This window comes from Neltuma alba, unplaced genomic scaffold (genome assembly GCF_004799145.2).
Source record: "Neltuma alba isolate B1F8T4 unplaced genomic scaffold, ASM479914v2 tig00013027_pilon, whole genome shotgun sequence".
NCBI lineage: Eukaryota > Viridiplantae > Streptophyta > Magnoliopsida > Fabales > Fabaceae > Neltuma > Neltuma alba.
In genome coordinates, this window is record NW_021637374.1 from 23637 (window position 1) to 43863 (window position 20227).

Below are 20227 nucleotides of genomic sequence, written 5' to 3' on the forward strand. Positions count from 1 at the left end.
AATTCACTTGATACTTACAATATCCAGGTTTACTATCATATTCAATATTAAAGTGGGAGATATATTTGTTCATATAAATTTGAGATCGAATGACCATTAGCCATTATATTTATGTTATGGCTAGAAGCCATGCACTTTTAATTTTCTATGTTATAGATGCTATAAAGCTTCGATTTTCTATCTTATATGGCCAGAAACATCTTGAGATTAAATGACCACAAGCTATATATATATATATATATATATATATATATATTTTTTCTATCTTGAAATTAAATGGTCATAAAGCTATATATATTGATTTTTTATCTTATTAAATGACTAGAAACTGTATAGTTTTGATTCTGGATCACTACGTGGTTTGTTTATTAAGGAAAAAAAAAGATAATTAAACTTTTTGAAGAATATAGAAAATATATGTATAACTCAAAAAGTTATTGGTTAAAATATCTTATATTGCAAGAAGTTCTTGACTATAATGAACGATGGCATGCTATGTTCATTGATGAGATTCTTATTCATCACACAAAGATATGTGGATATGCATTATATTTCTTACTTTTCTTAGATTTTTATTTATGTAAAGCTTTAGTTTTATTCTTATTATTATGATAATCTCAATTTGATATCAATTGACTTAACGTGCTGTAAATCACGATAATAAAGTACCTACTAACTATATTAATTCAATATAACTCTGATTTGCTGAGAGAAGATATGGTCTTGCAGCAGAGATTCATATTTATCATATAAAGTACAAGAATTTACTTTTTTAAATTATTATATATTATATTCAAATTTTACATTATTAATTTGAAATTTTTTTTAATGAAGCATGTTTATACATAATAAACATCTAAAAAGGAGTGTTATGAATATAATAATGTCTTTGTTGATATCCTTATATCTCCTATTATCTCTTATATCTCCTATCATCTCTAATATCTTCTACAATTACCTCTATATCCTATAATTAGCTCTTATTATTATGTAATGTATAAATTCTGTCAAAGATGGGAAGTTGTGCCTATAAATAGAAGCCATGTATCATGTATTCAGCACCTTGAATGAAATAAGAAATACTCCTGCCTTCTATTATCCCCTATTCTCTTCTCTTATTCTATATTTTCGGCACTTTTTTTTTGTGCAGTCTATATAAAAAGTGGAAAATAAATTACTTATTCGTAATCATAATGAACATATCGATGCAAAAAAAAAAAATTACCCTCACTTCAGATTAATGTCTCTACAAAAGTAAAACATTTTATTTACTTCCAGCAAATTCTTACATAAAATGATAAAATGAATGAATGAACGTAACCCCAAAAACAAAAATTGCATGAAGTATTATGTACTGATGATAAACTCATAACCCTAAAGCTGAATCATGATCTGATCTGCTTTTCCCTGAAACTGCGACAACAAAAATGGAAATTTTGGGAGCAAGTTTTTGAGATTATGCCAAAGAGAAGCACCATCGTCAAAAACTCAGAACGGTACTACGAGTTCGCTCCATGCAAAATTGTCGGAGTTTCCGACGCAATCTTGTGGCCACGAATCCCGAAGAAGCTTCAGCAACATCCGCGCCTTCCTCTTTGCCCTGTCTGTACAATCACTCTGTACCACCAATAGCAGTGGCGTTAACACACGCGCCGCCACCGCCTCCCTCCGGCACTCCTCCGATTCTGAGCAAAGCGCCCATAGCGCTCCGGCAGCGTGCTCTGTCGTCCGGTCGGATATCCTCAGTATTGTTTTCACCAGCTGCGGTACCGTCAGCGGGTGCCCTGCAAACGCAGCCAACCCCTCAGGAATTCGACAGAGTAACTCAATCGTCACCAGAGCTCTCTCGGCGTCGCATTTCTTGAAATCAGCGAGCCGGTCGATGAGGATCTCCGGAGCTCCGGCGGCAACCGCTTTGTGTCGTGTTTGTTTCACCAGGCACAAAGCGAACAAGGCCTTGATCCCAACCTTGAGAGACCGAGGGTACGAAACCGGACTCTTCAAGATGCCAACCACTCCTTCGTAGATTTCATCGACATTGCTGATATGTGCACGCAGCTCCTGCGAACGAGTCCCGCTAACGACGGTCTCAATCAGTGCGGCCGAGTTAACTCGGACGTCGATGGAGGAATGAAACATCAAACGCGACAAATACTTGATTCTCTCCGGCTCCGATGCGACGAAGACGCATTCAGATTCGGCAAGTGAAAAACAAACCAAAAGCGCGAGCGACTCGTGCTTCAACTCAAAACAATCCGAATTGGGATCAAAAAGGAGATGGAGTAAAATCCGGCGCACGTTGTAAGATCCAATGAGCGAACAGTTCTTGTCCGAGTCAGCAGCAAATCTTCTAAGCCGTCGCAGCGCAGAGATACGTGACTGAGAAGCGCTCGTCTCCGACGATGCCTGATTCAACAAGGTCCGTACCACTGAAGGGTGGGCGGGCTGGGTCGGACTTGGGATCCGTTCGACTCCGAACTCGCGATTTGAGACGCACCAGTCCTGGATAAGGCGGCGAAGAGTGTGGTTTGGGATGAGAGTGAAATCAGAAAGCGGCGTTCTGGTGACGGGGCAGGTGGTATTGCCGGCGGCGAACCACGACTCTATGCTGGTTCGGTCATAGGTCTGACCCGTGGATATAGTAAACGGGTTCGCGCATCAGCTCGAGGGAAATGGGGCACCTGAAGTGGTGAGGAATCTGCAGTCCTGAATCCAACGGCTCTAAATTCACAGACATATTAAAGAAAGATTCGAATATGCTTAATTTGTCTATCGAAGAAGAAGAAGAAGAAGAAAGTAATACTGAATCTGAAGGCTCTGCAAATTCTGGTAAGATGTTGGGATTTGGTTAATTTTTATATGACGAGGAGAAAGGAGATATAGAGAGAGAGAGAGAGAGGAAGCACGCGACGTGAGGGCCTCTGCTCAGCTGTCTCAAAACCACACGTGCCGTGTGCGATAAACCTCGGAACCTAAGCCCGGTTCGGACTCAGGTATGGGTTGGTCAAATGAATATATGGAATACGGTGGTGTGGTCCCACATTTGCCGCCAAAAATAGTAGTAAGTAAAATCCAGTGCGTCTCACTATAATCAATTTTATATTAACTAAACTCCGTTATTGTGTAGTATTTATAATAAACAATTTCATTTCATGTACATTTTTTTAGATTGTATGTTAATGAAGTAATACTAATATTTATTATTATTAAAGCTTTTTTAAAGTAATTTATCATCGATGCTTGTAAATTCTAATGTTGTTACGGGATCTTAAGGCATAATTTATGAGCTAAGTCATGAACATATATGAAAGGTAGCACACGAAAAAATATATATATCTAGTTGATTACAACTCAAACTAGTCCTTAAATGTGGAGGGATGAAAGAATACTTACATTTTTTTTTTTTTTGGGGAGGTGGGGTTGAAAGTTGAAACCTTATATGGAACCGTAAAAATAATATTGTTTGACTATGAAAACGTAAAACTAGGTCTAAATTCCATTCAATTAATTAAGTCAAGCCACGTTGACAATTTATTCAATCAAAATACCTTTATTGATAGATCACGCATTTAATTTATTCTCAAGACTCTTTTTTGGAGTGAATTTATTGACAATTCTTAATAAAAAAGTAATCTTAAAATTAATATTAATTATGAACTAATTCGTATAACATATATATATTTATTTTAAAAAACATTTTTAGTAAGCCCTTCTTATATTAAAAAGAAATATTTTTAGTAGTAAGGCCAGGACGTACGACGAGTGTTGCATGGAAGAAAGAAAGCCAGCTTTGTGATGGCTGGAAGGGCTTATTAGTTAAAAGTGAAAACAAGCTTCTTCCTGGTAGCTAAGGTTGATTATTGGATATGGGAAGAGTGGGTTACAAAGTTGATTACTTGCTTGACTAAAAGCATGCAGCTGTCACCCCTTTTGGAAATAGTGGCACAAAGTCTTCATTTAAGCGGCAACGTATCTAAAAGCATATAAAATATCATGCTCTTGAAAGCAATTTGTATATGAGCTACATCACTTGTGATTACAACTGTAAAACCAAAGACCCATTCAATTTGCACGCATATAATTCCCTAACAGTGCATAAGACCTAGATTTTTTTTAGAAAATTAATTTTTCAGTTCCTGTAATTTTGATTCATTTGTAGCTCGGTCTTTAAACTTCAATTCAGTGTAATTCAGTTCCTATAGTTTTATTGGATTATAATTCAATATCTGAACTTTAACTCTATTGCAACTCAGTCTTTATAATTTAAACCATTTGAAACTTTGGTCCCCAAATTTCATATACAAGGCTGTGGAATATATAAAAGATATATAATGAAGTTGTGATAAAACACTTGATGGATCTTGCGAAAATGATAAAAGGTAGTATACCCTGTTTCTATTATAATTCATTTATAAAAAAAAACTTATTCCTAAACATAAATCATTTGTAGAGTAATTAATGAATTTTTTAATTTTATCCCTATTGATTTAAACATTTGAGAGAAAATACAAAACATTTTTAATACCATTTTTTAATAAAGATAAATTAAATATGAAACAATTATCAATTTAGTGTTTTTTTTAATTTGCAAGTTTAAATAAATGACTTACAAATGGGAATAGAAACAGAGTGACATTTCCCTATCAATCATATTATAAAAACATACGATTTTTTTTTTGTTGCCGACATATATAAAAATGTAAGAATTGATGGTGAACTAGTGTGAAAAGGGATAAGTCCAATGAGAGATGAAAAAGGGGTGGGCACTTGTTTTCTTGATTAGTATGTTGAAATTGCAGGGAATTACACATAACAGCTTCCTGTGGATAACATTAATTATAGTGTCATTGATTAAGTGGGGGGCCCTTTCCCCTCCATCTCCTTCAATTAATCACGCCCACATTTCAAACCATTTTTTTGTTCAAACGAAAGTAAATTCCATCTTATATATGAAGCAATTTCTTTGTCATTGTTCTTCCCTCCCTTGTCCCCTTGACATGAGTTAGCTAGGAGGTAGATTAATTTGTTCATACTTATGGTATTTGATTTTTTTATAGTTATCTTTTCTTAAAACTAATTTATCTATTATATAATTAACTTAGGTAGATTAAGAAAGTCAAATAAAATAACTAATTGATTTTAATAAATGTGGCATGATCTTGTTAAAATACATTTATATAACATTATGTTGTATATCATTTTACAAGTTAGTTAAATTAGTTTAAGGAAATAATAAATATGATAAATACAGAAGATTATGTCTTATATTTAATATAAATATAACCTCTAACCAGCTCTCATGTTAAGAACTAGAGGTATTATAATATAATAATAATGTCACAAATGATACCTTAAGAAGCATCATGTCTTTTTTTATTATAATTAAATGATTTATTTAACTTTTTTTAAGTTGTGTCTTCAAACTAATTAAGTATCTTTTATATTAAATATCATACAAAGTATTATTTATTTTAAATAATGATGATAAAAATATAATTAGGGCTGCGTTAAAGGATATTTTTGCTCCTACACTACTATTTTGCAACCAACACTAATAATTATTTCAAACTATTTCAGCGAAGTAATGTCACTCCCAAATGTTAAAATTGTTGCAATTCATCCCTTAACGAATGGATATTGAAATTAAGTTAAATTTGTTTCTTGGTTAAAGAACAACGTTTGCCTCTAAAATATTATAAAAGAGCAATTCGCACTTTAAAATTTAATAAAATATTAAGAAGGAAATGGTAGTTTAATATAAATGTGAGTTGACGGAGTCCAAAAGGAAATTAGCAAGAATTTGTTTGTGATATAATGGCATGCATGAAGCTGCCAAATGGACAGGGGTAAAGATGTCAGACAGAGTGAGCATTCACCAAAAGAACAAGACGTACCCACCGCCACTTTGTTTTGTTTTATATATTGCCCTTGTATCCTTCCCTCTTATTACTTAATTTATGCTTTTTTTTAATAGCAAAAAATTAAGAAAATTAAACTGTATTTTGTTGTAAAAAGAAAAATACTACTCCTCCGGTTCTTATATAAGACCCCATTTGACTTTTATTAGGTCCTAATTATAAGACCCAATTCATTTTATCTCTTATATTTATACATTTTTTTCCAAGATAATCCTTCTAATAATGATAGTTTTAGCCAATATACTTATTAGCAAGGATATTTTAGGAATGACAACACTTATTTATTATAAATAACCACTTAACTTACTTCCTTAATCTCTCAAATAAGTCAATTGGGCCTTAAATTAGGACCGGGGAGTAGTACAAACCAAATAGGATGGAAAATAGGGGGGGAAACTACCATGTTTAATATAAAGTGGGGTAAGTTCAAATTGCTGTTGAAAGAAGTATTATAGCATTTCACAATGTATCACATAAAATTGTCTCTAATAACACAAAAATCTGTATGAAGGAAATTAAAAAAGACGTTAAGGTATGTCTAAATTCTAAAATTTTTTTTTTCAAATACATCTAGCACCCTAGATTATTCTGTTATATTCCTTTAGCACCTAAAGTATATTTTGTAATACAATTCTGTTCTTGAAGTTTTTTTCTTCCCTTAGGAGTAAGTTTAATCCTGGTATTAACTTCTCAAAAAAGTTGTTAATTGAATTTGTATCAAGCACTCTAAAATATTATTTTAATTTTTTTTTAAGTGTGATGGACTTCAAGATGCTGAATAAACTACAAAATATTTTACGGTATTCTATACATATAAAAAAATAACTTTAAAGTGTTAGATAAATTGCAAAACACTTTAGTCTTGACACAATGATTAACTTTTGGGGGGGGGGGGGGAAGAAGCCCAAAATGAGTTTCCTTTGGTGAACACAGGACGACTGGGGCGTGTCTGCATCAGCAGGGGTGGCGACGGCGCGTGTATTTTTACCCATTCAGTTCAGCTCCGTTTTCAATTCCAGCTGTATCCTGCACTTCACTGAGCTTGCTCGCCACTATCCCCTCAAGGTTCCATCGCAATCTATTTTGATTAGTCACATACACGCATTTCTCCATATATATCTCTAAATTAGCCATCTTTTTCAGAAAATTAAATTACAGAATAAACATGGAAGAATTATTATATGATGATATATACAAAAATATCTGAAGTTACGCCAGTACCAGATTGACATGCTCAAGCTATTGGAATATTGGTCAAAATCTGTATGTGACTGATATATAATTAATCATTTCAGGCACCAGAATAAACCTTAATTAATCTGGTTGTCCCTACTTAGCTTGTCGCTTTGAAGAAAAAAGTGAATCAATTAGGAATGAGCATTAAATTTATAAAGTAGTGATCAATAATTGAACTTTACACACCATTCGTTATGCACTAACTATTCATGATATTTGTTATTTGTGCGTTTGACGAAGTCATAAAAAATAAAGAAGAGGTTTATATATAGAGTGGTGAAGAAGGTCCAATTACAAAGAAGTTCTGTATGGTAAAGCCATGCATCTAACTGCCAGCTGGACCCATAAATATATACTCCCTCCGATCCTATATATAAGTTTCACTTGTAGAGATACGTACGCTTGGTACAAAATATAAGTTTTATTTTTGAATTTATTTGAGCATTTATTACTTTCTTTTTCTATTTCCTCTTAGTTGACTATATTTAGTACACACATTCTCTCTTATTAATATTATCCTTATATATTCTCTTTCATCATTTTTTTTATTTATTACCTCTCATCTACTCTCTTAATAAATAAGGGCAAATTTGAGAAAAAATTTATTTCTAACCTATTTATTATATTTAACTAAATTTAACTGTGAGTAGTTAAACGTACTTAAGTTATTTGAAATTTATATATAGGACCAAAAGTAGTGTATATATATATATATACACATATACATATGTATACACATATATATAACGAGATTAGACAGGGAGAGTATCAAAGAAAGAGGACAGGGTGATCCGTGTGGGCGTCTTCGGTTCTACGAATGTTGAATCACTCAACACATAAGTAAGTTTCACGTGTTAGATATGATCGTAGTTTAAAATTTAGGGTTTAAGATATTATGGTTGTTTTACGCTTGCATGACGAAAGAATAGAGGATAATTAGAATACATGATGTCATCCATGCATATGCGACGTTAAAATTTGCCCCTAGCTATGCCTTACTCCAGATAATTTTATTTATTTAAATTATGTACTTTCTTTATTTCTTTACAATTGTTTGCACCTATTTTTAAAATTATTTAGAATTTATGGTTAAACTCCCGCTTCCAATACTTGAGAACTAAACTAATAATAAGGTATCAGTGAAATATAAACCAGAACATATCTTGCTTTCGTGAAAATTACAACCGGATAAATATAACTTAAATTTTTGAACATTTGACAAACACGTAAACATTGTTAAAATATAAAAAAACATACGGGGTACAATAAATTATGTGGAGAGAACATTAATTGTATTGGAAGGAATTGAAAGACAGGACGTAGAGGCAGAGGTAGGGACATAGTGAGGGATTGAATGGGTCAAAGGTAAGTAAAGGACAGTGCAACCTTAATAACACTGATTTTCATGTTTATTTGTCAATGATTCATTGGATGCTCCCCTCTTGCCGCCTTTGTTCCCCAAGCCTTCTTTCCTTTCATTCTCCTCCACACAAAAGATATCATCTCCACCAAATCTTGCAATCATTTCATTGTCACCCGACATTAATTAAATCAATACCACTCCTGTTATTCCCTAAATTAAAAGAGTAATTTTTTAATATTTACTTCTAATATAAATACTTCTTGTCCTGTTTATAAAGCCATTTCAGTATTATTTATACAGATCAAGAAAAATCTTAAATTGCGTTAACACTTTAGTAAAATATAATAACCTTTTAATTTTACTCATATTTAATATATACATATTTCAAAAAACATAATGTCTAGATTATGATAAATGAATGATAAAATAGTATACCCATACTAAAAATTTAATAAAATGACTTATAAATAAGATCAAGAAAAATCTTCTCTCTCTCTTCCTTATAAATAAGACCAAATGATTAATGTAAATAGAGAAACACGGAGTTCGATGAACTTATTAACACTAAATTTTACTCTCTCATTCTATTTATAAGCTTCAAATTTTTTTATAAAAAAAGTGTAGTTCACTGTATAAACTTCAATTTGAGTTTATCTTAAAATTTAATACATTTTTTTAATGTCTCCTTTAATTATTTCTCTCTTATCACATTTCTCCACACATTCTCTTGTATCTTTTTTCTTATTTATTACAAAAATATATTTAAAAAGAAAAGTATGTTTCTAACCTATTTATTATTTTTAACTAATTTTAATTAATTTTTTGTTATTTGGGAATTAGTTATTTGAAATTTATATATAATAGGTTTAGGGGGAGTAATTTATAATGATAAAGGTAAAATTAAAAAACGGCAATTAATGAGCTACTCCTCCGATCCTGAATATAAGACCTTAAGTTGATAACTTATACTATGTAGGATAAAAAAATTGCTTCTAGAAGATGTCTAAAAGGAGTAACTTGCTCTCATATATTAAAAAATGCATTAAATTGATACAATTTGTTATTATTAATTTTTTTAATCTCTTTATATTTATAAATCATTATCACCTCTCTCTCCTTTTCCTCTCCCCAGCGGAAAGAAAATATGGATAAAATTAAAAAAAATAGCAATTAATAATGCTAAAAGTGATTTATATTTGGGATCAAATATTTATTCTACAAGTAATTCATAACAAAGATTGTGAAAATTACAAAATCTCAAATTAGAATCGGTTACAACACTTTAACAGGTATTTACAACAACTGACTTGCACATAACAATCTAATTTGAGATTTTAAAATTTTCATGATTATTTTTTTCTTTCAATTTTCCTTATTTTATTTAGTGCCCGGCCAAAATGGCAGAGTTTAATTTCAGTCCACATCAGTTTTGGGGTGGCTCATTATTGGGCTTGGAAGTTGGAAGACGACGTTTGGTCACATGGTATGTGGTTGTCATGCTCATATTCATCATGTCATTCTCTTCCTATTTTAAATTTTTACTCAAAGCAATTAATGAACCTGTTTGTAACTAAATACAAATAAACCTAACGGACTTTTAAAACCAAATTCCCTTTTTTTTGAGAAAAAAATAGGATGCGAAAATTGCTTCATTCATTGACTTGGTGAGTTTTATAGGATTTGTGCATCTTGACGTTCAAATTAGTATTAATTTTAAAGGAGGGAAACATTCTTTTACAAAGGGGAATCCCTCACGGAAACCAAAAGGGTAAGGACTGAACATTTGAAATTACAAATCAGATCCTAACATCTCCCCCCCCCCCCTTTTTAATTATTTTTAATGGAGACAAACATTCATATTTCATACTAAAATGCTCTTTATATTCTGCATTTTTAAATGAATCCCATCCGGATTTCGAGCCCATATTTAGTGTAATGAACCAAGATTCCCTTTAATGGGCCTCTGACAGTCAAAACGTGGCCCAACTGTTTTTAAGTTTAGTACTAAATAGTCTTAGGACCCGTTTGACAGAGCAGTGAAAATCCTCTATAAGTATGTTTCACGAAAGCAGAGATAAAACTCATCTTATATACTTTCCTCATATTCCGTAAATTATTATTAAAAAACAGCTTATAAGCTACTTATAAGCTGTTTCAAACGGGCATTTAGTTTCATTTTGGTGAGGCCATCACTTTTAGTTACTTTAGCGATTCCAAAAAAAGGAAAAAAGGCCAGCAGTGTACACTAGTTTTCACTTTTCACTGTAAAAATAAATCTTATAGTTAGGACTGAAGATAATATAATATATTACATCCGCTCCTTAATATAAAAGCTAGTTATAGGGTTAAATTTGATTTTAAATATAAAACCTTAATTAACTTTGCTTTTCTTTTTTCAAAAATATCTCTATTGATTGTAAGGGTTCCTCAAGAAATATTACAATGCATATAATTAAATAGAATAATTTAGGGAGACCAATACATATTAAAGAACTTATATAGTAAAATATGTTGGATTATCTTGGTTTTCAAAGACTTTTTTTTTTTTTTTGCATTCCCACTTGAACCAGCGATAAGGGGAGTCGGTATCTAATTTTTCATTTTTTTTCAGACTCCTTAAAAATTGAAAGCATAGGGAAACTTCTTGGACTCATTTTCATGCGGATGAGGAGCTAACCAGGATATATGCTATGCGTCTCATATTGGGTGGGTCCCAGTCTTGGCTGCCACGCGTCAACTGCTAGCTTTTGGGTATGGTTCTTCTAAGTATTTGTACTCATTACAATATTGTTATGAATTTCACATTGAGTGGGTTTTTAGCATTGGGTTTTCTCAACTTTAATACTCCTCCAGTTCTAAATATAAAACCTTTATACAGGTATAAGAGTCTTATATTAAAACCGAATGAGAGTTAGCTTTTGGGATGTTATTTTTCTTAGGATTGGTACTCATTGTAATGGTGCTTTCATTCAGAGCTAATCAACTTAAAAAGACTACCCACAGAGGGATTGATTAGTAGGAAGCTAAGTGAAGCACCATAACATAGTGTCATCATGATGTCGGCCCTCAGGGAGTGCACTATTATGACTCTCACATCAGGTGAATTTTTACCCTTGTGTTTCTCAATTCCAACCGCTTAGTTTTAGGATACGATTCTTCCAAGTAGTTGTGCTGGTTACAATATATACAAGTGTGTTCATAATGCGATGAAGATGAATAAAAAGATAAGAGGCATAGTTGAAGATGAGAATTGAGTCTGTGAGATTTGGAGAGTCATAGGTGGACTCCTTAGCAGATTTTGAGACGAAGACTAGTCAACGTTGGTTCTTGTCGAGCATAACATATTCAAAGAAGTGACATAGCCAAACAACTCACACAACAAGTCCACCGTACAAATCCTCTTACTAGTAAACCTCTGATTATCCTCAAAAGGTAAATTCTTATCATTTGCCTCTTTTTTTTTTTTGTGGTTTTCTAAATCAATGTGTTCGTAACATATTGAAATGGAAGGGCCCCACATAGGCCTTGAGATAGTAGATTCTTAACTACCCAAATTTATTCACAAAGATCAACCAATTACTACATTTTATACAAGTTCAAAGGTAGCAAAGGAAAGGTGAAGGAGAAGAGCCAATGCAAAAACTGGCTTCTGCAAAATAATGAAGTGAGAATAGAAGAACAGAGCAAAACCAGATGAGCATAATGGAGAAACACAGAATTATGATCTGTTGCTTGAAAGAAGAAACATGGGATCTATTTATGTTAGAAGGTGAAGAGAAGCAGCAACATGAAGGAGCACAGGATTACTTTGATGTGTTGCAGAAAGAAACAAGGAAAGAAATAGAATATTCCCGCAAAAAAACTGGCTGCATCTTCGTATGGATATGAACTTTAACGTTCAAAATTATTCTTTTCCCTTTGCCTTTGAATTGTTCGTCTTCTACCACAACTTGTGTACTCCTTCCACATTATTCTCATTATCATGATGAAATATTTATTAATACCTTTGCTTATGAATTGCTTTTAAAAAATTAAAAATATAACTCACAAAAATCCATATGCGTGTATATTATTTGGTGTGCCCTCACTTGATGTGTCATTATCAAATGGGTTGTAATTCTATATGAAAACTTATTATCAAATTGAAAGTACTATTCAGTACTAAAAATATAAAAACACTCCTTGTCAAATTGCATCATATACTGTCGCCATCGCCTTAAATTTGATTGGACATCAAAATTAGTAGAATTATGGTTGCATGTTAATTAGTTAATAACTTATATAACGACAAAATTTTTAATAAATAACATTTATTTTAATTTCTGGAGCAAAATAGAGTCCAAGTGTTTGGAGTTTATCGTAATAATTACCAAAAATTACTATAACAAATAAGCAGTATAAAATGACAATTTTTAGTGTAGAGATGACAACAATTTATTCTACTCTTACCGTGAGATATTTTAATTTTTAGTGATTTTTTTTCTTATTTTAACTGCACAAATATATATATTGTTATGAAATTATGAATTTCAGGCAAAGCTCTTTTTTTTTGGTAAAACGTCAATTTCAGGCAACTTGAGATTCTGTTCTAAGGTCAAGTTTTGAGACTCTTAAGACATGTTTGTCGAAGTTGAATTCCAAATAGAGAATTTAGGAAGAGGAATTTCCATCATAGGAAATTAGAAGTTTCTTAATGAAATTAGGAATTTAGATCAAAATTAAGGGATAAATTAGGAATTCCATTATGAGTTTAATGGCTAATAAGATCAGATATTGATATTCTAATATTTAGTATTATTAAAGCTTTTTTAAAGTAATTTATCATTGATGCTTGTAAATTCTAATGTTGTTACGGGATCTTAAGGCATAATTTATGAGCTAAGTCATGAACATATATGAAAGGTAGCACACGAAAAAATATATATGTATCTAGTTGATTACAACTCAAACTAGTCCTTAAATAATGTGGAGGGATGAAAGAATACTTACATTTTTATTTTTTTTGGGGAGGTGGGGTTGAAAGTTGAAACCTTATATGGAACCGTAAAAATAATATTGTTTGACTATGAAAACGTAAAACTAGGTCTAAATTCCATTCAATTAATTAAGTCAAGCCACGTTGACAATTTTATTCAATCAAAATACCTTTATTGATAGATCACGCATTTTAATTTATTCTCAAGACTCTTTTTTGGAGTGAATTTATTGATAATTTCTTAATAAAAAATTAATCTTAAAATTAATATTAATTATGAACTAATTCGTATAACATATATATTTATTTTAAAAAAACATTTTTAGTAAGCCCTTCTTATATTAAAAAGAAATATTTTTAGTAGTAAGGCCAGGACGTACGACGAGTGTTGCATGGAAGAAAGAAAGCCAGCTTTGTGATGGCTGGAAGGGCTTATTAGTTAAAAGTGAAAACAAGCTTCTTCCTGGTAGCTAAGGTTGATTATTGGATATGGGAAGAGTGGGTTACAAAGTTGATTACTTGCTTGACTAAAAGCATGCAGCTGTCACCCCTTTTGGAAATAGTGGCACAAAGTCTTCATTTAAGCGGCAACGTATCTAAAAGCATATACTCCTCCGATCCTTAATATAAGACTCATTTAACTAATTTGATTAGATTAAGAAAGTTAGGTAAGTTAGTTAATTATAAGAAATGTGACACATTTTTCCTAAAATACCATAATCATCTTTCTTAATATCCCCTTCCTCTTCTACTTGATTATGGTTGATGGAGTATCTATAGGGGTAATTTAGAGAAAATTGATAAATATGAGAAATGGGTCCTATATTTAGGACCAAAACCAACTCAACAATTGGGTCCTATATTAAGGACCGGAGGAGTAAAATATCATGCTCTTGAAAGCAATTTGTATATGAGCTACATCACTTGTGATTACAACTGTAAAACCAAAGACCCATTCAATTTGCACGCATATAATTCCCTAACAGTGCGTAAGACCTAGATTTTTTTAGAAAATTAATTTTTCAGTTCCTGTAATTTTAATTCATTTGTAGCTCGGTCTTTAAACTTCAATTCAGTGTAATTCAGTTCCTACAGTTTTATTAGATTATAATTCAATCTCTGAACTTTAACCCTATTGCAACTCAGTCTTTATAATTTAAACCATTTGAAACTTTGGTCCCCAAATTTCATATACAAGGCTGTGGAATATATAAAAGATATATAATGAAGTTGTGATAAAACACTTGATGGATCTTGCGAAACCATGATAAAAGGTATACCCCTGTTTCTATTTATAATTCATTTATAAAAAAAACTTATTCCTAAACATAAATCATTTGTAGAGTAATTAATGAATTTTTTTAATTTTATCCCTATTGATTTAAACATTTGAGAGAAAATACAAAACATTTTTAATACCATTTTTTTAATAAAGATAAATTAAATATGAAACAATTATCAATTTAGTGTTTTTTTTAATTTGCAAGTTTAAAATAAATGACTTACAAATGGGAATAGAAACAGAGTGACATTTCCCTATCAATCATATTATAAAAACATACGATTTTTTTTTTGTTGCCGACATATATAAAAATGTAAGAATTGATGGTGAACTAGTGTGAAAAGGGATAAGTCCAATGAGAGATGAAAAAGGGGCTGGGCACTTGTTTTCTTGATTAGTATGTTGAAATTGCAGGGAATTACACATAACAGCTTCCTGTGGATAACATTAATTATAGTGTCATTGATTAAGTGGGGGGCCCTTTCCCCTCCATCTCCTTCAATTAATCACGCCCACATTTCAAACCATTTTTTTGTTCAAACGAAAGTAAATTCCATCTTATATATGAAGCAATTTCTTTGTCATTGTTCTTCCCTCCCCTTGTCCCTTGACATGAGTTAGCTAGGAGGTAGATTAATTTGTTCATACTTATGGTATTTGATTTTTTATAGTTATCTTTTCTTAAAACTAATTTATCTATTATATAATTAACTTAGGTAGATTAAGAAAGTCAAATAAATTAACTAATTGATTTTAATAAATGTGGCATGATCTTGTTAAAATACATTTATATAACATTATGTTGTATATCATTTTACAAGTTAGTTAAATTAGTTTAAGGAAATAATAAATATGATAAATACAGAAGATTAATGTCTTATATTTATAATAAAATATAACCTCTAACCAGCTCTCATGTTAAGAACTAGAGGTATTATAATATAATAATAATGTCACAAATGATACCTTAAGAGAATCATGTCTTTTTTTTATTATAATTAAATGATTTATTTAACTTTTTTTAAGTTGTGTCTTCAAACTAATTAAGTATCTTTTATATTAAATATCATACAAAGTATTATTTATTTTAAATAATGATGATAAAAATATAATTAGGGCTGCGTTAAAGGATATTTTTGCTCCTACACTACTATTTTGCAACCAACACTAATAATTATTTCAAACTATTTCAGCGAAGTAATGTCACTCCCAAATGTTAAAATTGTTGCAATTCATCCCTTAACGAATGGATATTGAAATTAAGTTAAATTTGTTTCTTGGTTAAAGAACAACGTTTGCCTCTAAAATATTTATAAAAGAGCAATTCGCACTTTAAAATTTAATAAAATATTAAGAAGGAAATGGTAGTTTAAATATAAATGTGAGTTGACGGAGTCACAAAAGGAAATTAGCAAGAAATTGTTTGTGATATAATGGCATGCATGAAGCTGCCAAATGGACAGGGGTAAAGATGTCAGACAGAGTGAGCATTCACCAAAAGAACAAAGACGTACCCACCGCCACTTTGTTTTGTTTTATATATTGCCCTTGTATCCTTCCCTCTTATTACTTAATTTATGCTTTTTTTAATAGCAAAAAATTAAGAAAAATTAAACTGTATTTTGTTGTAAAAAGAAAAATACTACTCCTCCGGTTCTTATTATAAGACCCCATTTGACTTTTTATTAGGTCCTAATTATAAGACCCAATTCATTTTATCTCTTATATTTATACATTTTTTTCCAAGATAATCCTTCTAATAATGATAGTTTTAGCCAATATACTTAATTAACAAGGATATTTTAGGAATGACAACACTTATTTATTATAAATAACCAACTTAACTTACTTCCTTAATCTTCTCAAATAAGTCAATTGGGCCTTATAATTAGGACCGGAGGAGTAGTACAAACCAAATAGGATGGAAAATAGGGGGGGGGGAAACTACCATGTTTAATATAAAGTGGGGTAAGTTCAAATTGCTGTTGAAAGAAGTATTATAGCATTTCACAATGTATCACATAAAATTGTCTCTAATAACAAAATATCTGTATGAAGGAAATTAAAAAAGACGTTAAGGTATGTCTAACATTCTAAAATTTTTTTTTTCAAATACATCTCTAGCACCCTAGATTATTCTGTTATTCCTTTAGCACCTAAAGTATTTTGTAATACAATTCTGTTCTTGAAGTTTTTTTTCCTTTAGGAGCAAGTTTAATCCTGGTATTAACTTCTCAAAAAGTTTGTTAATTGAATTTGTACCAAGCACTCTAAAATATTATTTTAATTTTTTTTTAGTGTGATGGACTTCAAGATGCTGAATAAACTACAAAATACTTTATGCTGTTCCATACATATAAAAAATATACTTTAAAGTGTTAGATAAATTGCAAAACACTTTAGAGTCTTTGACACAACAGCCGGTAAAAATGTAAAATACTTCACTGGATTACTTTGGGGGGGGAAAAAAAAAAGAAGAAGCCCAAAGTGAGTTTCCTTCGGTGAAACAGAGACGACTGGGGTTTGCTTCTGCATCAGCAGGGGGTGGCGACGGCGCGTGTATTTTTACCCATTCAGTTCAGCTCCGTTTTCAATTTCCAGCTGTATCATGCACTTCACTTAGCTTGCTCGCCACTATCCCCTCAAGGTTCCATCGCAATCTATTTTGATCTAGTCACATACACGCATTTCTCCATATATATCTCTCTAAATTAGCCATCTATTTTCAGAAAATAAATTACAGAATAAACATGGAAGAATTATTATTGGATGATATATACAAAAATATCTGAAGTTACGCCAGTACCAGATTGACAGGCTCAAGCTATTGGAATATTGGTCAAAATCTGTATGTGACTGATATATAATTAATCATTTCAGGCACCAGAATAAACCTTAATTAATCTGGTTGTCCCTACTTAGCTTGTCGCTTTGAAGAAAAAAGTGAATCAATTAGGAATGAGCATTAAATTTATAAAGTAGTGATCAATAATTGAACTTTACACACCATTCGTTATGCACTAACTATTCATGATATTTGTTATTTGTGCGTTTGACGAAGTCATAAAAAATAAAGAAGAGGTTTATATATAGAGTGGTGAAGAAGGTCCAGTTAGAAAGAAGTTCTGTATGGTAAAGCCATGCATGTAACTGCCAGCTGGACCCATAAATATATGCTCCCTCTGGTTTTATATATAAGTTTCACTTTTGAAGATAAGCCTGGTTCAAAATATAAGTTTTATTTTTGAGTCTGTTTAAGTTTTTTTTTCTTCCTATTTTGCCCTTAGTTGATTATATTTAGTACACACTCTCTCATTAATATTATCCCTGTATATTCTCTTTTATTATTATTTTTATTTATTTTCTATCATATACTCTCTTAATAAATAAGGGCAAATTTGGAGAAAAAAAATCCATTTCTGTCCTATTTATTATATTTAACTAATTTTAACTGTCAGCTCGTTAAACATATTTAGGTTATTTAAAACTTATATATAAAACCAGAGGGAGTATATATATACATACACATATGTATACACACATATGTAAAGAGATTAGACAGGGAGAGCATCAAAGAAAGAGGACAGGGTGAGCAGTGTGGGGGTCTTCGGTGCTACGAATGTTGAATCACTCAACACATAAGTAAGTTTCACGTGTGAGATATGATTGTAGTTTAAAATTTAGGGTTTAGGATATTATCGTTGTTTTACGCTTGCATGGTGAAAGAATAGAGGATAATTAGAATACATGATGTCATCCATGCATATGCGACGTTAAAATTTGCCCCTAGCTATGCCTTACTCTAAACAATTTTATTTACTTAAATTATGTACTTTCTTTATTTCTTTACAATTATATGCACGTATTTTTTTTATTTGGAATTTATGGTTAAATTCCCACTTGCAATGCTTGAGAACTAAACTAATAATAATGTATCAGTGAAATATAAACCAGAACAGATCTTGCTTTCGTGAAAATTACAACCAGATAAATATAACTTAAATTTTTGAACATTTGACAACCATGTAAACTTTGTTAAAATATTAAAAAAAAATTGAATAAATAAAAAGAATACGGGGTACAATAAATTATGTGGAGAGAACATTAATTGTATTGGAAGGAATTGAGAGACAAGACGTAGAGGCAGAGGTAGGGACATAGTAAGGAATTGAACGGGTCAAAGGCAAGTAAAGGACAGTGCAACCTTAATGACACTGATTTTCATGTTTGTTTGTCAATGATTCATTGGATGCTCCCATCTTGCCGCCTTTGTTCCCCAAGTCTTCTTTCCTTTCATTCTCCTCCACACAAAAGATATAATCTCCACCAAATCTTGCAATCATTTCATTGTCACCCGACATCAATTAAATCAATACCACTCCTGTTATTCCCTAAATTAAAAGAGTAATTTTTTTAATATTTACTTCTAATATAAATACTTCTTGTCCTGTTTATACTCCTGTTATTCCCTAAATTAAAAGAGTAATTTTTTAATATTTACTTCTAATATAAATACTTCTTGTCCTGGTTATAAAGCCATTTCAGTATTATTTATTAAATCAAGAAAAATTTTAAACTGCATTAACTCTTCAGTAAAATATAATAACCTTTTAATTTTACATATTTAATATATACATATTTCAAAAAAAACATAAATGTCTAGATTATGATAAATGAAGGACAAAATAGTATACTCATACTAAAAATTTAATAAAATGACTTATAAATAAGAGCAAGAAAAATCTTCTCTCTCTCTTCCTTATAAATAAGACCAAATGATTAATGTAGATAGAGAAACACGGAGTTCGATGAACTTATTAACACTAAATCTTACTCTCTCCACTTCTATTTACAAGCTTCAAATTAAAAAAAAAAATGTAGTTCACTGTATAAACTTCAATTTGAGTTTATCTTAAAATTTAATACATTTTTTAATGTTACCTTTAATTATTTTTCTCTTATCACATTTCTCCACACATTCTCTTTTATTTTTTTCTTATTTATTATAAAAATATATTTTAAAAAAAAGTATGTTTCTAACCTATTTATTATTTTTAACTAATTTTTTGTTATTTGGGAATTAGTTATTTGAAATTTATATATAATAGGTTTAGGGGGAGTAATTTATAATGATAGAGGTAAAATTAAAAAAAGGGCAATTAATGAGCTACTCCTCCGGTCCTAAATATAAGACCCTTAGTTGATAACTTATACTATGTAGGATAAAAAAATTGCTTCTAGAAGATGTCTAAAAGGAGTAACTTGCTCTCATATATTAAAAAATGCATTAAATTGATACAATTTGTTATTATTAATTTTTTTAATCTCTTTACATTTATAAATTATTATCACCTCTCTCTCCTTTTCCTCTCCCCAGCGAAAAGCAGATATGGATAAAATTAAAAAATAGCAATTAATAATCCTAAAAGTGATTTATATTTGGGATCAAATAT

General features: G+C 30.9%; 1 pseudogene; it reads right to left on the minus strand.

Annotated features, from left to right (window-relative positions):
* Positions 1-1309: 1309 nt before the first annotated feature.
* On the minus strand, positions 1310-2746 carry LOC114733684 (U-box domain-containing protein 26-like; annotated as a pseudogene).
* Positions 2747-20227: the final 17481 nt, after the last annotated feature.